This window comes from Pseudopipra pipra, chromosome 3, assembly GCF_036250125.1.
Source record: "Pseudopipra pipra isolate bDixPip1 chromosome 3, bDixPip1.hap1, whole genome shotgun sequence".
Taxonomy (NCBI): domain Eukaryota; kingdom Metazoa; phylum Chordata; class Aves; order Passeriformes; family Pipridae; genus Pseudopipra; species Pseudopipra pipra.
In genome coordinates, this window is record NC_087551.1 from 60,552,525 (window position 1) to 60,573,389 (window position 20,865).

Genomic DNA, 20,865 nt, shown 5'->3' on the forward strand with positions numbered 1-20,865 from the left:
TTTCAGTCTTTCTGGTTGATACCTGCCTTAATTATCTTTTGTTTAGTATTGAGAAGGTTGATTTCTTTTCTGAAAGGTTTGTAACTTTATTTCTAAACAGGAGCTACTACTTGTGCCTGTATAGCTCAAGAGTAACAGAGTCCAGATCTTAACAACCAGCCTTGGGTACTGGGAACTGGATGGCTGTGTTTACTGTGGCTGTACATCTGGATGAATATATTGTGCTTCTTAGCCAAGTGAACAGCCCAAAGATTGTACTGCTTCCAGTACAACCTTAACTCATTCAGAAGCAGCTCAAATTATCTGTGAACAACATTACATTAGTACCGTGCAGACATCAAATCTGTATTTTTTTCCTATGCTCCTTCTTCTGTTTGGACAAAAATTGCTGTTAGCACCAGCAAAACTACATTGTTGTTCTCCTTTAAACTGTTATTTACTATGATATTGCCAGAAAAAAAATCCCAAACAATAACAGCAATAATCCATACAACTGCTGAACTAGTAATGCATGAAGAAAATCTTCTAAGGCGTTTAATGTTTGTCATATGGCTCCCTGGTATATATGCCAGTCTATCCATCTCAGATGGAGTTTCTCTGCTTTACAATTAAAAAGTCACCACCACAAAAATCTCTCTAAAGAAAATTGGACAAGATAACTTCTTGTTTGTATGATAAATACCATCATTTCAAGCCTTGACAAAAGAGCTGATATCCTTTATAAACCTTTATTTTAAAATCTCATTTTAAATTACTAGTAGATCATTTCAGAAGGAACCCAGAGGAATTTCAGTAAATCATATGTCATAAAAGACACATCTTCTTGCAAATACATACTCCTGAATCTTTTAAAGTTTACTTTCCTCCAAGTATATTTCCTAAAGTTGATTTCTGAGTGACTCTATGCATCCAATACTTTTGAAAATGATCCAGTTTAATTACATGAGATGACATCTATGCTGGTAGAAATCCAGGATGTAAAGCTGTATAGAAGGAATTACCTAAAGAATTATGAAGTGGTTTATATTTTATTTAAATGGGCTTTTTTGAAAGTGACATTTTCATATTCTTTCCCTAATTTGCATCATAAAAAAGGAAATGTATATATTGCCCCTCTACAAGGAGGACAATAGAATAAGTCCTTTGCAGGCAAAAGGGGTATATGCTTACTGTGATTATGTTGTATATAGATTTTACAGTTACTACAAGACTTCTAGCCAACTGAAAGGAGACAGTAGCTTTTAGAATCCCAAGGCAATTTCTGCCAAAAATACTGTCCTCTTAGGATTAGAAAAAAGCACTGTTGGTGGTGTGTTCCTGCTTTCAGCCATAGACTGTACATGCCTAACAATGAGTTGAAGTTGAGCAAAAATACATTTAACTGAGTTAGCTTATTACAGTTTCTTGACTATATTGATATATCTGGGTATAAACGAAGGATAAAGTATCTACATTGTTTGCAAGGTGTATTTAATGTATTTTTCACAGGCCTTATTACTGAGTATTCACTGTGAGGGTTGCTCTACTCTCCTTACTCAGGGAAAAGGAATCTTTGCCAGAATTAGGACTTTATAAGCAAGTCCTGTATGTTACGAACCAGCACATGGAAGGTCATTAGGAACTGGCTGAACCCTGCACAATTCTTTTTCTCTCTCCTTGTATATTCTGCCAGCACCTGTTTTTTTTACATATCTGAAACTTGTGTTTTTATACTGCCAAACAGTGTACATATATGGTGTTCATACCTCTGTCTGCCCAAATGCCAATTTTATGAAAAACGGGTCGTGATCTGTACTAATTGACATTGGTTTTTAAAAAAAAACTCACAACAGGAAATTTTAAATACTCTCATAAAATATTTGCCTAAATGACGCGTATAAATGAGGGTACAGTAGAAAGATTTGGACAGTTAAATATGGAGCAATTCTAATTATATCTTTTGGCCCTTTAATAATTCTTTTTCCATAGTTATGATTGGAATTTGTAATGGCAGGGGAGATTCAATCCACAGATAACGTTTCACAGGTTTTACTGCTATCCTAGCATGGAGTTGCAGCTACTGGAGTTTATTCAGTGCCAAGATGTTGAATTCATGGGATATTTTACTCCTGATGTTGGTAGGGCCTGGATTCTTGCCTTTGTGCTGTGGCTGCACAAAATGAGATTCTATCAACCCTGCAGTAAAAGACAAACTTGCTGGTATTTTCATTCAGGACAGAATTTCACACTTCATGGGTAACTCAAAAAATTAATTCTGCTGTGGTAGCAGATCTGCTTGAAAACTCATCTCCTAGCTCTTCTCCCCACTGCAGCAGTGTACATTTGCCCTTGCACCACTGAAGGAGATGAGAATGAGAACATCGCAAAATTTGGATTAACAATACCTTAAAAAACTCATCTCATTTTGTGGTTTTTTTAGTGGCCATCATTTTAGCGAGCCACTTTACCCCAGGGTCCACAGACAGCTCTGTTCACACAGCTTTTTTGTGGATGCAAAGTACAATGCAGATTTGATCAGATTGGGAACAGTAGAACAGAGCCCACCAACTTGACTTGAGCTTTGCTGCCAAAAGCAGTGCTACATAGATCCACAGCCTTTCTGTGTAAAGTAGCTTGTACATAAAGGGAAAAGATGACATGTTCTTTTCATGATATACAGAGAAGAAGGAGAAGTTGAAATTTTAGGTAAGAAGATGGTGTTTGTTGGGGTTTTTACTTACACTCCTTGGCTATCATGGAGAACATAACCAATGGTCAGAGAACTGTGGTCAAAAGTACTGTGAATATAAAATACAAAAACACATACTAGAAATTATTTGATAGCCTAGTTTCCTAAGGCACATTTGACTGCTGTCAGCCATTGGCCTATAGCTTTTGAAGTCAGTGACCAATTTCAGCCATATGTGCAAGAGGATAATCATCTTAAAGACAATTAACATCTTACAAGCTTTGTAAAAAAACCTCACAGTTAGCTAGAAGAGAAAGGAAATCAGTTCTTTAGCAGAGGAAAATGTAGGCTCAGCTCCACTAGTCCTTCCTCCAGGTTAGCTGCAGTCCGTGCTGTCTTTTGTCTGGGGCAGGTCCCAAGAAGAGTACCTGAGATCACTGCAGTGGGGAAGGAGATTTCAAGAATAAAAGACATACATCTTCACCAAACCAGACTATATTAATTGTGCTGCTCAGCCAAACATGTTGTTTCCTCATTAATGGCTACAGAACTTTCGTGATATGAGTGTAGCTGAAAGCCCAATTGCTCAGGATTCTCTGTCAAGGCAAAGAAACTGATTTTCATTGTGAGGTAAAAATAAAACCATTTAAAAACAAGTAAAGAAATTACTTCCTAAACAGCTTGAAGGAAATAGGAGAAAAGACCTCCCTTTTCTTCTGCTTTCCTCTTTGCTGGATAGAGGGGTCCCAATACTGCGAAGCATAACACCTATGAATGAGTGAAATCTGATAATCCATTTTTAATTACTGCCTTTATCTGCACTTCTGTAAAACAAACAAATTAAAAAGCCTAAAGCTGGGCCTGCACAGGGAAAACCTAGGTGTTAGTAGGACTGAATTCACAACACTTCTCTCTGCACTGTTTCTCTTTTCTTCATTCTGACTTTTGAATCTGCCCTGATGCCCTCATCTGACACAGCAACTACATCAGGGAGAGAGAAAACAGGATAGGCTTTCACTTTTGTCTGGCAGCACAAGCTTGCATTCTGTGCTTTGGAGGTTTTCAGAGGCTCTTTATTCCATGTAATGTTCCTGGAGTGGAGAAGCGTATCTTTTGTTCTTCCTTATAAAAGGATATTTTTATACACAAAGATATACAGTACACTGAATTACAAGAGTTTTTATGTATTAGATTGTGAGGCTTTAACACAGAAATTTCTGATGATTCTTTAATTCTGCCTTATCCAAACCATTTAACTTCAAAACCTTTAAAGCATAGATGAATCAAAGCTTCAGAAACCATCCAACACATCAACTAATTGTAGTGACATCAAAACCAAAATGAGCCTTTTAATTTAAACAGATTTCACTCCTAGCATGCTAAACATGCAGCCCATGTATATGTGCTAAGCTGCATTATCTTGGTGTACATATGTGTGGCTTTATATACTTGCAAGTAAATAAAATAAGGGAGGATAGACGTATATCTTCCCTGCAAAAGAAATAATTCTTTTCCATTTAAGCGTATCTCTTGTTTTAAATGTAGTTTCCACATTTTTGCTGTGGCACACTGTATGTCCACAGTGACGAAGCCTGTATAGGTTTTCTGATTCCTTTAATATCGTTTCCATATTAGATAGCCAGATGGTGGAGAGCGATAATACTCTGTACTAATCACTTAGGAAGTCTACAGAGTGGTGCTTTGAGATTTAGACCCACAGCTACTGCCATCACTCCTTTGATGGGAAGCCGCAGATACTATTCCAACCAATTGAATGTTTTTAAATATATCAACACTGAACATATTATCTAAACAGGAAAAAGACTGACAAATACCATTCAGTGCTAATGAAGAGAGGGTTTTGTCCAAAGGAAATAATTGCTTTCACAATGATCAGAGATCAACATGGCATTATGCAATAGTATTTATACACATCTGAAAGAAAATTTTTTATAGCCACAACAAATAGATGTGCATTGCTAAGTTACTTTACAAAGAGAAAAAAAAGATTAAGAAGCAGAATCATTATCTCAATGAATTCCTCAGTGTTTGATTTTTAATTCCACACTGAACTTCTGTTCTGCCAATTTTAAGATTCCAACAGATCAATTAGCAGAAACCTTTTTTCCTACAGTAATATCCATTTATGTACAGGAATACTTTTTTGCTTGTGTTTCTACCTTGAAAATACTTGGTTTCTTTTCTGAATGATGCATTGTTAGTCTGTGGGCGCATTTTATAGGAATTAAATGTCAGATGTCCCCATTCCTGATGTCATAGACTTTTTCATATGCTTGCTGCAATTTTTACATTTAAAAAAAGGGAAAATATTTCTCTGTGAATTTTACTTTTCTTGTTAAGCCTTTTATAACAACCCACACTGCAGGATCTACTCCAGGCTGGCAACCAGAGGCTCTGGGAAAAGAGACTGAGGCAGCACTGATGGGCGCTCAAATATGATAAGCAAGCAGACTAAACATGTAAACAAATCCTGTGCTGAGTGCTTTGCTTTGGTAGCACCGGTTATCATTTCAGTAGAGGAACAAACAACCCACTTCAGCCTATCTGGTTACTAATTGTAGAACACTTTAAATAGTAAAGAAAAAACACGAAATAATGTTAAGCAAAAAAGGTTTGTAACTGGGCTGCTCTAGCAACAATTTTCATAGAGTAGCAATGTTTTACTCCATCCTTAGAGTAAAATGGGCGTCTTCATTGTCCTAATATTTGTACAGCATTGTACCAATGTTGTAAAGATGGTGGACTTCATAGAATTGAACCATCCAGCATTATTTTTTCAGCACTAATGAACAAATATTTGCTCAGCATTTCCAAAAATCAGACTGTTCAATACCTGAGAACAGAAAACTGATAGTCATTATTTAAAAAATAATAACATATCTGCTTAATTCAATGTGTATTTTTTCTCTTATTATGCTTAGTAAAACATATAGTAATGTTTCGAATTAGACTATTAAATTGCTAATTTTGATTAGATTTTTCTCTCCTATCCTAAATCCCTTAGTCTGTATTATAGTATGTATCACTGTAGATTCATTAGTTACATTATCATGCAATGTGATATTTCACCATGCTGCCCAATCAGCCTGAAGCCAGAAAGCCTTATTTTAACCTTGAATGACTTCATGAAGTTATTCTTAATACACACTAATATATTAAAAAACAAACACTGGATCATAAATTGTATAAAACCAGCACTCAACACATACAGCTGTTACAGCATACAGTTGTGAAATATATGTGAGAAATAAATAAAGCATTAAGGAACTTCTTTAAAATGAGAATGGAACGGGCACACGGAGAGGAAGAACATGTAAACAAGTGGTGGAAAAGAACAGATGTGTGCTGTTTAGACACACAGGCAACTTGCCCGAGGGAAGTTTGGATTATTGAGCTAACATGGCAAAGATATATAATCTGTTCACATTTAAATCTTAAGAGGGTTTATGCATGTTGTGTGAATAGTGTTGTCGCTACTTCTCCAAAGTAGATGAATTCTTAACGTATGCCAGTCATATAGCCAATTTACAGTTTAGTTTACCTAAAGATTTCCTCAGAAATGCTGTGAAATGCTGTTAAATGCTGTCTAATACAAAATTCAACAGAGATGCAAGTCACAGAAGCTTCTCCAAGACTGCTGCACAGTCAACCAAAAAAAATGCTTCAATAAGGATAATAACCTCAATAGGCATTATTGGTTTGCTTCCACAGATGCAACATCCCTGTATTAAACCTTTACATTTTTCAAGGAGTAGAGAATACAGTTCAGTGCTGTCACTACTGTAGGCAGGTGGTCCTGGATATACTTTTTGTTTCTGAGGCCAGCTTCCCATGACAGTTGTGCACCATAAAAAAACCCAACTGCTGGGTTCCAAAGGGAAGTAGAGAGACAGGTAATATCTCCTAACACTGTGATGGAAGTAGTCCAGGGATTCATAGACAACAAAACTCATCTGACTTAACTTTCCTGCCTTCACAGTAGTTACAATCCCAGCAAAAAAATAAAACGGACCAAAGTGGAAGCTTAAAAAAATTACATCCACGCTAGGAGAGAAGAAAGAGATATCTCCTTCAGTTCTGTTTAAAGTCTGTTGATGAAAAATGGTACATAGAATATGACAAGACACCAGAGTACCTAGAGAAGGAGAGAATCTATTATATAGAAAGAACATAATGAAATTAGTGTAATAGCTGAAGATTATAGCAATAGTCAGTAGTTCACTGTCGGAAAAACTAGTCTTCCGTACAACTCAAGCTTGCAGTATCTTACCTGTGTCCAAATCTCCCCTACGCTTGTCCTTGCCACATTTTATGACTTTGCTGAAGCTTTAGCAGAGTGGAGACTGAATACAGTCTTTCAGCAAGTCAGGCAGGAAAAGGAAGAGAGGAAGGAGGCTGCAGATGAGAGAGGTCATGTTGATTGAGGTGCAAGTTTTGAAAGAAAAAGGGGTGCCCTGGCTGAGCCGTGAAGAAATGGACAGACATGACTTTCCCCAGGAACTCCAGGTATAGTATTTTCCATTCTTAAAGAAGAATTTATGAGGATTTTTAATGTAAGTGTTTGTGAAGTATGCAGAGCTGTTTGTGAGCATTTCCACATGCTGCTAGCAGACTCTTAGGAAGGCATTTGGTTATCCTTTCTGCCTGCATGATCACCCCCCCTTCCTTCCACAGCACCCCATTACTCCTCTTTGGGTTTTGCACTTCACAATCCACTGCTTGGCTCCAACCCTTCTTACTGAACAAGAGAAAACTGTTCAGTGCTGTCATCCTTCTGCGGGGCCTGTGGGTATGTTTTTACATTTGTGATGGCAGTGAAACTGCAGACTGATGGAGTGGAAGGGAGAGGAGAGGGGCCACCACCAACCTTAGGGGCCAGACAGGAAGACCAGAAAAAATTTGAAGAGCCTGGCAAAGGACTCTTCCAGTTCTTGCCTACAGTAACTTATCCAGTGGCTCACCACAGAAAAGTGAAGGAAAAGAAACAATATGATGGTGATGGGTAGGGAAGAAGGCAAACAAATGGTGAGATTAAAGGAAGTCAGTGCATTCTGTGAATTGCTCCTCCTTTTGAATTAGTCATGACCACTGTTGAACTGAGCCATGCTTGGCAGAAGACTACTAGTAGACCTTACAAAAATAGGGTGATTGATGCCTTCAGGAGCAGGGAGTCTAAGACCATCAGGCTTCCTGTAGGATAGAGACTTACAGATTTTATTTGAGAGAGGAAGAATAAGTAATGCTGCTAGGCTGAAAGCCAAGCCACTAGAGAAGAGTTGGGGAGTAAAACGGAATCCAAGCAAAGTCCTTGAACACCACTGCCTCCTGACAGATTTGTGAGAGGCTGCCGTTGTGCAAAGGAATATCTGAATGCACCAAGGATGTGAAAAACTGACTATAAGTATACATGCAGTATGCTGTATAAAACTCTATGGTGAAGTAAGCATAACACTATTTATACCTACTTTTTATATGCATACTAAACAAGGTTGACAGTACGTGAGATTGCAGACCAATGCTTGCCATGGGTTAAACTGCATAGGGTTTGTAAACAGTGCGTAAATATACTATATGATACAGCAGGACGTCATTAATCCACAGTAATGCAGGGAAGCCCCAGTGCAGATTAGTGGGGTTTGTGGATTACGGACTGGGAGGGCATTTGAGGGGAAGTCAGCAATGTCTCAGTGTAAACTCCCTGTTCCACTCAGTAGCGCAGTGGAACACTGGTCAGTGGAAGGAGCTGCCAGGGCCACCTCTGTTCTGCTCAGCTCCAAAGGACGTCACAAGCAATGTCGATGCCACTATTGCTTCTTTTTCAAACGCTATAGTAGCCCTACTCCAAACAGAGGATTGCATTCCTGGTCTCACTGGAATCAGTTTAAACACTTAGCACACACCTGCTGTGCAGACACTTTAAATCAAATAAAAGTGAAATTACTTGGTGCATATGGATTTTGTAAGAAATTCTAACCTGCTCGAAGCACAGCTTGCATGGACAGGTGTTACTCTGTATGTGCAAGACCCTGAATGCAAAAGTTAGTTTCTGAGGGTTTCTGGGCTAAACAGTAGTGATGTCAACAAATACGTGGTGTCTCTGATGTTATATATATAATGGCTATTTCCACGCATCTAAAGGACAACATCACTCCCTAATTCACACTAATCTAAAATTGCATACAGTATAAACATTTTTTTCGCTAACAATACAACCAATTACATAAATTTTTAACAGCGAAGGATGCTTTTACTTGTATAAAACTGAAATACTGCCAAATGTCATATGGATAATAGTCAAGTTAGTGTCATGATAAAATATCAGTACAGTAACCATTTTGATTAAACATTTTATGAATAGATGCAATATTAAAGAATTTTAAATTGGGCATTTGGACCCAATATTGATATTCATTGTAATTTCTTCCTTTCAAGAAACAAAATGAATAATCTATATTGAAAAAAGAAGAATGTGAAGCTTTTCACTTTCTGTCAGGCAAATTTTACATTATCTGACAATCAGGATATTCATTATTTTTGATGCAAGACTTCACAGACATCTTAGCAATGTCATGGCTATACACGATATGCTTTTTTAATGCTAAAAACTTACCTGAGGCAAACACTTGAGACAGATGATTTTAAAGAGATTAGCTCTTCATGATGCACATTTTCCCCTCAGCAGTCTGTAAGCTCAAAAAATGAGTTCGTGCATTTTAAGTTTATTGACCTTTGTGAATATAGTACTTGAAAACTGGTAACAGATTTCTTTGAAAATCAATGCCAGTTGTGAAGCTGGGGGTTTTTTTCCAATGTTTTTTCTTGAGTGTGATTAATAATAAAGAATATCATATAAGTGAAATTGTAAAGTCAAATTGATTAAAAATGAAACATTCATTCCATTCTTCTTTGGAAAAGCAAAATGAAAAAGAGATGGATGTTTTATCTGGATCTACATATATACTAATGTAATTCATCACAGACCAAGAAAGTTTCTATTAGTTAATTCTGAGAAAACATTGTAGGGAATTTTAATATTACAAACAAATGCCCATACAGTAGTAGAACAAAAACATCAAGCTAATTTGTTTCTTCAACTTATTTTGCTCTAAGGTCTCAAAGCAGTTGATTCACACTGCTGGCCATATTTCAGCGTAAAACATACAGGATAAAATTCAGGCCCCTTTGCTGTCAAGAGAGGTTGATTCATAGTGATGGGGTGAAGCCAGGATTTGACCTTGGTTTCTCTCGTCACCATTAGTGTCCTACATGGAATAGTGAGAATAAGAGCATCAACATAAGTGACAATTTTTCTTTAAAATACATTTTTCCAATACGTTTTTCCATTTTCTTACAGCAGCACACATGGCCTTTTCTCAAGCGGTTTGCTATAAAGGTAGCTAAGCCACCTCCCAGGTGGCTGCATGGGAAGACTCTTGAGGACAAAACTGGTTTCTAGTTCTGCAAACAGACATAAATATGAACTAGGTACCAAACTGTCTGCAGGACCAATCAATATAAATGTAAAACCCGGTACAGGGTAGCTTGTCAACTGCCAGGTTCCCCGAATCAGCTGTGGTTGTAATATAGTTAGAGCCCTCTATGCTATGCAAAGAAAACATCGCAAAAGCCGCTTGCCATTTAATGATTGCATTAACACCATTGTCTACTATTTAATCGATGCTGTGATTGACAACTTTGCAAATCAGATTAGCTTTCAGTCTGTGTATGAATGTAGCGTGGATAGGAATGGAAAATTGCTTGGGCACCAATTTGTGGCAGATGAACAACATTCAAAGGTGTAAACCAGAAAATCACTGATACTGCAGGTTAGTCGTAACAACTATACCCCAAGATATATTAAAATCATCCCTGTGATTTTATTCACATCTTGCATCGCATCACTCCAGTGCTGCTCGCATACAGTGAGGGGAAGTTCCCACCCAATGACATCATAGTTTGTCTTTGGCTACAGCCAGCTACATGTTTTTAAAGAGGTCCTGTTTGTTCCAAAACTGAACTCTTCACCTTTTGATTATATGGTTTGGGGAGGGGGGGAGGCCAAAGGGAAAAAAGCCTCCTAGTAAATTTACTTGAACTTGGCATTCACAGGCTCAGACTTGGGTGGGCTGCATTCCCTCCTCCGGTTACACCCTACCTGAAATTCTCGTATGTTAAATCACTTGACTAGTTCAGCCTTAATGATTGGGTCATACCCTGGGAAGCATGTTCAGAGATACTGGAAATGTGTGCTTACAAAAACACACATCATTGTAGAAAAATATGTGGATAAACTAAGAAAGGAACACTGAGATTGTGCAGAGAAAAGAATCCCCACAGTTATTTGGAAGAAAAAAATTATTCTTAGTTGAAATGAAGTGTCACAAAACACACATAAAATGCTACTCCTTCAGTGACAGATTTTTATGAACAAAAATAATGCCCTTACTAATCAGGAAACTTTCAATTATTTTTACATACTAATACCAACCTGAATATTCCTATCTTCTTCAGCTGCTACAAATGAATTCTCTATTAATTATATCTTCTTTGTTCTGTCAAAGGCTTACACAAATACAGGAACACAGAGGAGGAGATGGGTTATCACACAAGTACAGGTATGAGAAAAAGATATTTCTGTAAACATCTGGATCTTCATAGCAGTGATGTGAGCTATTGATAAGCATGAATGTCATGATCATGAATGTCACATCATGATCAAGTGAGGAGGATTTAGTATTAGTTACAGACATACAACTTTTTTGTTTTCCCTTGTAGCAATCCCCAAGATGGGATCAGCAGGCAGTTTTCTCATGGTCTGTAGATAATTGATAGGATGCATAATGCTGCTTTCTTGCTTCCAGATACTTGGAGGAGTAGCCAGGAAAAGAAAAGTCAGGAATCTTATTTAAGCGCTTGGAATGGGACAGAAATAAGTATCATAATTGCCTCTTGTATGCACATTCTTGCAGAGAAAGTGAAGGCCAGAACCACAGCTGGAACAGTTAGGAAAGAATAAATTTTTTCTTAATATTACTTTTCCATTGGAGCTGTTGCTGTGTTTGTCTCTGTTTGTTCCACAAATGAAACAGGAGATGATCCATGCCACCAGTACTCTGTGGTCCTCACTATGGCTGGCAAAGCTTGCTTTTAAAGATCCTCACCACATATCCCAAAGGAGAGAAGCAGAGCGGATAATGTATATGTTTTTTATTTTGAAAAAGTTATAGCTTTCAGAAAACAGATAAGTGGTTGGATATGGTATCAAAGTTGTGTGTGTGTCCCTTTGCTTAAATTGTGAGTAGAAATGTATAAGTACCATTGCTACTTGGAGTTTTTTGGTGGTTGTTTTTTAGAGGGGATTGCTGGTTTGATTTTGTGCCTATGTTGTGAATTCCTAGCTTTTTGTCACTGGAAAATTTCAAAACTTAGCAGGAAAATAAAGTCGGTGAGTGACAGAAAGTTAATTTTTTTTTTTGAAAGCAATAGTGAAAGTAAAGAAATATTCAAAACTCCTGCAGGAATTTGACTTTATTCCTTTACAAGTATTCTGGTACATATTTTGATTTGCCTTTGTTGAATTAGTGATGCCAAGGCTCCGACATAGAGTTGTGGGGTTAACATGTAATTAATCTAATTAACCAATGTCCTCTTTTCTCGTTGTGTGGTCTGTCACATTGCAGTATGCTCTTTCCAAAGCATTTTTATTGAATGGTTTGGCTTCCTACCATAGGACAATGTGATACAAGAATTTATTTAAATAATCCTGGTGAGTCTATTCCTATGAAGTGTTAACTGATTTATACTGAGTTACAACTAGTCTTAGTTTCTTTGAACTCTGCTAAGTGGCAAGGTTGCCCACAGCTTGATCTCAGATTGTTTATCTGGATGATTCTAGGAATATGTACAATAGATACTATGATGATGACATAAATATCCATTTTACCATTGAGGGTAATGGGACCAGGGTGGGACCTAGCCTATTTGGCACAGCTGTCATGGGACTTCAATATAAATAAAAACATCCCTCCCAGCCTACATTTTCCGAGATTCCATTTATCAGCCCCATGAAAATACCTTTCAAATATGATAATTATCCATAGCTTTTGTCAGCTGAGAGCCCTCTCTCACACAACTCATCTGCTTTCTCTGAAACTGCAAACTAAAAGTCAAAACCAGAAAATCTTTACCCTCAGGAGGAAAACAGATTAGTGTGACCAGCATTGTCCGTAGGCCTTTTGTAGCAACAATTTTTCAAGCAGGAGTGGAGATTAGAGCTAACACTGGCACAGAGAAATCTGATGAGGCAATAGCACTATGCATGTCTCTGCTCAAAGAACATGTAGGCTACTTCCTCAAATTATCTTAATGGAATAACTATAGAACGAGCCTCTCCAATTTAGATGATGATGATTACTATTACTGTTGCACATTCATCTATTTTATCTATTCCTTTCCACACTAACATTGATATCTTAGCATTTTCTTCCAGTCATCTCTTTTATATTCAGCTTCTTTCTTCTGTGCTGTACGATTGACCCAGCTGGTTTGTCCTCTTTACAAAGTGTTCAGTCTCTCATCCCAAATGCTTTTCACTTTATGGCCTTAACACGTAAAAGATGTAGCTGGTGCATATGTGCCAAATTTATCCATCCTGGCTTTCGACTTGATGAAGACAAACTCTCTCCACCCAGAGTCCAGAAGCTTTCATCAGTACTTAGACATGTTAACAGAGATTGTATATGAATTGAGAATTATCAGCTTTGCAATTGAAATCCCAGATATGCAGCAATCATGTTTTTACTAAGTTACAAAAGATACCCATTCTTTGCTTTTCTTAAAATTCCCTCAGAGTCTCTGTTGGTTTATGGTGCAGCTGCGGAATAAGTAATTTATTTTATTTCTTAATGTCTTTCATCCTCCACACAATAATGTTTCAACTACATTTCTTTAGATATAACTGATTTTGAGCCCTAGTTGGCCTGCCAGGTTGGATCTTTCCATCTGTTGTGGATGTTTGCTCTACAAACAAAATCTAGGTCTTCAGCAACACTTGCCACTTACCCATGCCAATATTTGTTATCCGCTTCACTACCCAGTCGGTAGCAGTGCCAAGCAGCAATATCAAGAGAACACAGGCTTTTTACATCAGCAATCACTTTGAACTACTAGTTGTCTTTTGCTGTTTGGTGGAATTTATGTTGTGGCTTGATACTTAACAACAACACAGAATCAAACAAATGGGAAATCTGAAGACAAAAGACAAGTATAACCTATGGATATCCATTTCATGATGAATATGGTGTATTTTCCATGTGATTTTTTCCTCCTGCCCACTTAACTCTGGTTGAATAAAGAATTTAAATTCACTGTGTTTACCTTACATCACATACCGCTAATCTTCTGGATTTTTTGTTATTTTGTGTTTTGCCTTTAACACTCCAAACTCTACAACTTCTATTGCTATAAAAGGCACAAAGGCCCTTAAGGTGTACCTTTTCTTCCAGAAATAAAAACAAGGTTCTTTTCTTTAATGGTATGATGTGACAATGCTCATCTACAGAGGCGACATGTCCTAACTTGAGGACAGCCCTCAAGCCAGTGTAGCAGTAACGAAGAAGAATCTTAGCAATTAAGAAGATGCAGTCACAGGAAAGAGTCCTTTAACCAGTAGTGTCTGCAAGATCAGAATCTTAGTAGTTCCAAACTCCCACAATAACATTTATCAGCTTATAATCACCATATAGGAGCTGTCAGAGTGGGATTGCTGCATTTGTCCTCCCTGTCAGCACCACAGCTGGGGTGTGAGAAAACTCATGCCTTCACACTGCAGCAATATAACTTGCCTCTTGTTTTTGACTGTCTGATGTGTGAAAACCTGGGGCCAAAGGGAATCCACTGTGCTGTTATACTGCCAGAAGCAAAAAGCAGAATCACACATTAAAAAGTACCCAGTTGGAAGGGGCATTCCTCGACCAGCAATCAAATGTAGTAGCAACACCCACTCCTGCGATGCCAAAGGGTACCTTTCACATTACTTCACTCATGGGCATAAGTCCTGTAACCTCGAGCTCCAGAAGCTGCATACAAATCATATTACTTCGTGGGCACATGAAATCTTCAATGCCAACAGATTGAAAATATTGTCTGTGATGAGTGTCTTCATCAATTATGCAGTTTTATCACAGTAAAATTGCAGGTACAATGAGCTTCTTTTTCTAGTGCATATTTTTATGCTTAGCACATTTTCTATTAATTATGGAAGATATTTTCAGGCACTAATCCAATACCTTGGACCCTTGCTGAATGCCAGTAGACTTACCAGGAAACTAACCTCTGGGCAAAAAAGAAAATACATTTCCTTTCCACAAAACAGCCTTTTAGAAGCTTATTCCCCTCTGTAAGAAAACTTTATGGAAGAAGGAGGGATAGACTCTTTCAGGACCAGCTTCCAGCCCTCTCAGGAATTTACCCATTAAAACCCAAAATGATGGTGCTGCGTAACAAAAGTCAAAGCCACTAAATATAAATAACTGAGTATAACTAAAGGAGATATATTATTGTACTAGTAATAGATTATGCAGTTTTATTGTGTTTACTTCAGCCATTTCTGGGATCTTTTTTTCGTTCATTTTTTCTTCAAAATCTTTAAAATGAAGACATCCTTACATACAAGAAGGCAGTATAAATATTTTTCCTTATGCCTTTTCTGTTAACCTCAAATAGTTTATAATTAGAAATGGATATTTTTTCCTTATTTTCTTTTGTAACAGACACTGTTCGTGGCTGTGCCATCAGGTTAATGTGGAGACTGCAGAATGAACATTATAAAGGTGTCATTTAGGTAAAGCCAAGAAGCCAACTGGTGCAAGAGTTGTGCAAAGAGCCATTTTGACTACAGATTTACTTACAGCTCCAATACTGCAGTCTTTCTATCTGTTAAACAGTGCGTTGGTTGTATCAGCACTTACAAGAAATTTTGCATATTGAGTGCAACAACAGATTGGTAACAGTTCTTATCACTGTGGCGCCTACACAAAATTTACATATAAACTCAGAAGAGTGGAAAGGGGATGGAGAAAAGTATTTGAAACTACATTAATGGCTTTTCTTTAGTGCTAGTGCAGCAGCAGTACATCTCCCAAAAATATTGTTGTTTGTTCCACCTGAATATGAGGAAGAAGCTCTTTACTATGAGGGTGGTTGTGGAGTTTCCCTCACTGTGGAGATATTCAAGAAATGTCCTGTGCAATGTGCTCTAGCATGACCCTGCTTGAGCAGGGAGGTTGGACCAGATGACCCACTCTGGTCCCTTCCAACCTTACCCTTTCTGTGATTCCATGAAAACTACGCAACTGTGAAAATCACCACCTGATGTGCTGCAGACAAAATGACACAGACTTTATTTGGCCACCCATATGTTTCATTACTTTGCTTAAGAAATTGTCTATATCCTTCTCCTCTTTATGACATGTTTGTCTCACAATAAAAAGAGTTAAGAAAAAACACACACCAAAAAATGCATTACATTTCATATTGTTTAAAGAAAAGCAACATAGATTTTTAATTCAATGAAACTGCCAGACTATTTATTTTTCCAGAACTCTACATTGGAGGAGGAAAGTTTGTCATAAGGCAGTAGATTCCTCCATAAAGAAATAGCCTAAAACCAGTGTGAGAAGAAACGTCAGTGTAAATAAACCTCTCTGGGAAGCACCTCTAACTGGGATCCTGAGCAGAGGAGTCCAAGTCTTGTTGAGGAAAGAGGAAAAAAGCAGTGGTTTCTTTGAGGTCTTCCTGAATGTCCTTACCTAGGGAAATTTCATTACAGGCATTTCCACTGATTTTAGCAACATTGGGAACCTTATTGAAGACAAGATTGCTGCAGATGCAGCTGTTTTTAGTACTGCATCAATTAAACTTGCTCAGGCCAACGGTATTAAATACTGGCAGCCACACAAGTACTAGCAATAATAAAAAGCAGTTTGGATGGTGCAAACTCAGGTCGCCTCAGAAAGCAGCAGAGATCAAGTGTCCTGTGTCACCTGTAAATTAAGCCTTTTATAGGTCATAGTTACTGGTTGTAGGCAGGCATGTGAAGCTGCTGTATTATTGTCTTGAGAAACTGGCACACGCTCTGCTATCGTTCCTTCATGCTTAGTGATATTAAAGCATCTGAGGAATGAACACAGAGTTTTAGAGTCCGTTCTGCATATAGAGAGCATCTAGAGGTAAAACCCTAACCCAGTAGTGCCGTGGTAATTGTAGCATCTGCTACATTGAAGAGAAAAACACAGTGACTCTTTTTCCTGAAAAAGAAAAATGATACTCCATCTCCTCTTTGAGTCAAAGGCTTTTTAAATGCTGTTTTTGAACGTGGAGCAAGAGATACTAAAAATAATTCATCAGCTTTATTTAAATTATGCAATGTAATACATAAAACATGAAGATTACAACATCAAGCAATATAGCTGGTACAAATTAAAACTGCTTGTGCACATGCATTATAATTCCTTCTTTAATTACTGGTCCCTACCCTCTTTCAGTGGACACAGAATGGACAATGCAGAATTAGGCACAGATATCTAATACTGCTTGCTCTCTATTCATTGCCGGCTCATTGCTTCTCTGTGTGCTTACATTAATTTCCTTTAACAGCACTCCTATGAGCTGCACGGTTGCTTTTACTTCTGAAGCACCAAGATTGAAGAAAAAAATATTAATCAGTGTCAAACAGGACTTAATTTCTCGATCTTACACATTATGAAATACCCAGAATATTCACGGTCTATTGCCTGTTGACTTCATTTTCACTGGTAAGCTACTCTTAATGAAATCTCAGCATTTTAAGATTGGCGTTGTGAAAACACATCCCTCAGTCTCTTCACAAAAATCAGATTAAAGCTATGTGGCACAAGGCATCATGCAGAAATTTTTGATAAAGAAAATGTAATATCTTACAGTTTCTTCAGAATTCTGTGAAGAACAGTCAGCAGCCTCAGTCATGATCCTGCTCCCCTACTTTTAATTTTCCTAGAAATTACACATGGATTACATATAAAATTTCATATTTTACTGCACAGCTCTGCTCCAAAGTAGAAAAATCAATTCTGTGCACTACAAAAAAGGAGTGGCCTGGTACGCATGTGAGGGTTAGGTGACAACTCTGTGGTTAATTTTAAGTTATAAATGCAGAAAAGGGATGAACTTGTACAGGCAACACAAACTGTGTGCTGGATTTTGCAAAATCAGTATGACTGCATGTAGTATAAATAATTTTCTGTTTCCACAGCACTCCCAGGGCCTGCAGCCTGTGCAGCACAGCACTTGCCTCCATCAGGTTTTCCATACCCAGGCCTTTCAGCAGTCAGCATCCACACAGGCATCCAAAAACCTTAGGTAAGTGGACGATCATCACGAAATCCAGGTTGTAAGGAGGTCTCTAGCTTAACCTGTGTCCCAACAGCAAGACCGGCTGCGTGGTCAGACCAGGTTGCTCAGGACTGTGTCTGCCTGGGAGCAGGAATCCCCCAGGAGTCCGCTCCCACAGCCCAGCTGTCCTCAGCATGAAAAACCTTTTCCTTACACCCAGCCCCAACCTCTCAGTGCGCCTCACGCCCCGTTGTCCCTCAGCAACACAGGGAAGCCCCTGGCTGCCACTCCTCGACCACCTCCCCACGGGCGCTGATCCCAGCCCCGACGTCCCCTCTCGCCGCACGGGGCGGGCGCTCCGGCCCGGCCGCCCCGGGGACCCCGAGGGCTCCCTGCGCTGTGTCTGTGCCCACAGCGCGTGGGTGCCCGGCTGGACGCGGCACCTGCCGAGGGCTGCGGCGAGCCGGGAGGGCTCACGGCCTCCCCTACCCGCGCGCACAGCCCGCGGTGCCGCAGGAGCTCGTTCCGTATGGAGTCACCGCTGGGACAGGCGCCGCGGGACAGGGAGAGCGGCACCGCAACGTGCGCACGGCCAGTGCCCTGCTCGGAGTCGCCCGGGGCCGTGACTAGCCAGCGGCGCTCCCGGGCAGGCGTCTCCCCAGTGCGGTGCCCGCGCTCAGGCGACGCTCCCGGACCCCATCCCGGCCCCGAGCTCCAACTGCACCCCCGACGGGCAGCGGCCGTTGGACACGACCCAGGAAGGGCGGACGGGGGCGCAGCGTTCGCTCCGGTGATTGACGGCTGCGGCAGCCAATGGCGGCGGACGTGGAGCGAGGGCGGGGCCGGCGCGGCCCGGGCGGGCAGGCGGCGGGGGCGGGACGCGAGGGCGGGCGGGGCGCGGATTGGATGGGGGGCGGGGCCGGCGGGGTTTTCTCCCGGGCTGGGCTGACGGCGGTGGCTGGGGTTTGTGGAGTGTGTGGCGCCGCGGCTGCTGCGTACGGGTGGCAGGTACCGGGGGAGCGGGAGGGATCCTGCGGGAGTGCGGCTTACGCGGGCGGCGGGGAGTGGGGGGCCGGGCAGCTGTAGCGCCGCGGGGGGCCGGCGGTGTGACGGGGGGCCGCTCTGCCCCGCATCCGTCGGCGTTTTCCCTGGTCCGCTCCGTTTGCTGCGGGATGCGGAGGCCGCGGGGGGAGGCAGGGCCGGGTGATCGGGCAGCGCTGCCCCCTCCCTCCTTCCTTCCCTCCCGGCCCCGAGCGGCGGCTGGGCGGGCGGTGGGGGGCTGTCAGCGCCAGGGCCGGCAGGGGGCGGCAGCGGCCCCGAGGACGCGCGGCCGGGGGCGAGCGGCTCCGGGCGGCTCCGGCCGCAGCCCCTCCGCCCCGGGTGGGCAGGGGCTCGTCGTGCGGGGGTTGGCTCCTCCCTGCCTCCTTCCCCGGAGCCTCGGGCACGGGTTCCAGCGGGGCGAGCCGTGCGGGGCCGCTACTCGCCGCTCGGTTCCGAGCCTCCCTCGCGGGGCGGGCGCCGCGGGCGTTGCTGTGCCCGGCGCCGCCGGGGATCCGCAGCTTGCGGCGACCCGGCTGGGGCTGCGCAGGATCCCGCGGCCGTCACCGCCTCTGTCGCGCTCTTGGATCCTGGCCCGGGGCCAGAAAGAAAGGGTGTTTTTCCCCGAAAACCTGTCCCAATGGCCATCGATGGCTCTCCCCCACCCGTTGTGTGAATTCTGCATGACGAGAGACGGTTTCCTATTCTTTTTTTCCTCCCGGAGCACCACTCCTCGTTCTGATAACTTCATCTGTTTGCATCTTGGGCTGTTCCTCTCTTTCAGCTGTAAGTGAGCAACTGCAGAAAAATGAGCTAGATAGGACCCTGCTCTGAAGCTGTTTATCCTTAATTAGGTAGGGGGATGAAATCGAGGAAGATTTTACATTCCTAATTTCCCTTCTCTTCAGGGTTAGGATGATTCTACACTTATTTTTCTCTTGTATGTTCTGTATCTCCCGTTTTAAAGTAATGTAGACCGCCTCTCAAGATGTGACAACCTGGCCTCTGAGCATTATGCACTGAGATATTTTTTTAAAAAATGAGATGTTATTTATAAATTTAGGTCCAAAGTTCTTTTCCTTTTGTTCTTTTGTAAGGCTTTGATTACAGTACTGTGAAATCTGAATCCTCTCAAAAGAGCTATTAACACTGTGGTAACTTATTTCAGTGCAGCATATTTCCACAGGTGAAGATCCCACTGAGTTGAAGTTCAGCCCTTTTGATATTAATAGTACTGTGCATGTGTGTGTATGGCTAGAATGGAAAGGAGGTTACTCTGTGAATGATTGCTGATTGACATAAAGGGAGTTGGTTTGAGGGCTTGTCACCTTAATGATTATGCTTTCCACCTTCTGAATTAAATCACTGCCAGAGAACAAGAAATAGCTAGCTAGAGTAAACTTAGATTAACATACTTTGATACCAATAATAAGTAGCAAGGAGTTCAACTATTATGTTTTTTACTTCTTGTAAAGCTGTCCAAGACCGATTTTCAATTAAAATCATATAATCTATATTTTTTTAAAAGCACATGTAGTGCTTTGCTTAGTTTTACAGCCTCATTTTCTGTCTGCTAGCATGGCTTCCAGAGTGTTAGTGAAATGCAACAAGCATGGTTCTACGAAACTTAGCCTTCAGCAAATTCTCATAAACTTTGTTTTTCCAGTCTTACAGAGGTTGAAATGAGAAAGTGCTTCTTTAATAGAGACTATCTAAAAGAAAAGCTGCATCCTTTGGTGTCGTTTTTTGTACAGCAGAAAAATTCAGTC

General features: G+C 40.7%; 1 protein-coding gene across 22 annotated transcripts in view; it reads left to right on the plus strand.

Annotated features, from left to right (window-relative positions):
* Positions 1-18,963: 18,963 nt before the first annotated feature.
* EPB41L2 (erythrocyte membrane protein band 4.1 like 2) overlaps positions 18,964-20,865 on the plus strand; it is a 115,798-nt gene continuing 113,896 nt past the window's right edge. For 18 of the 22 annotated variants that reach the window (XR_010429245.1, XM_064649478.1, XM_064649494.1 and 15 more), the window contains exon 1: positions 18,964-19,066. The gene's annotated coding sequence lies outside the window, so the exon portion shown is untranslated. Of the gene's footprint in view, positions 19,067-19,599; positions 19,951-20,865 lie in introns of those variants that run through there. The other 4 variants (XM_064649479.1, XM_064649473.1, XM_064649477.1 and 1 more) reach the window with 4 other exon arrangements.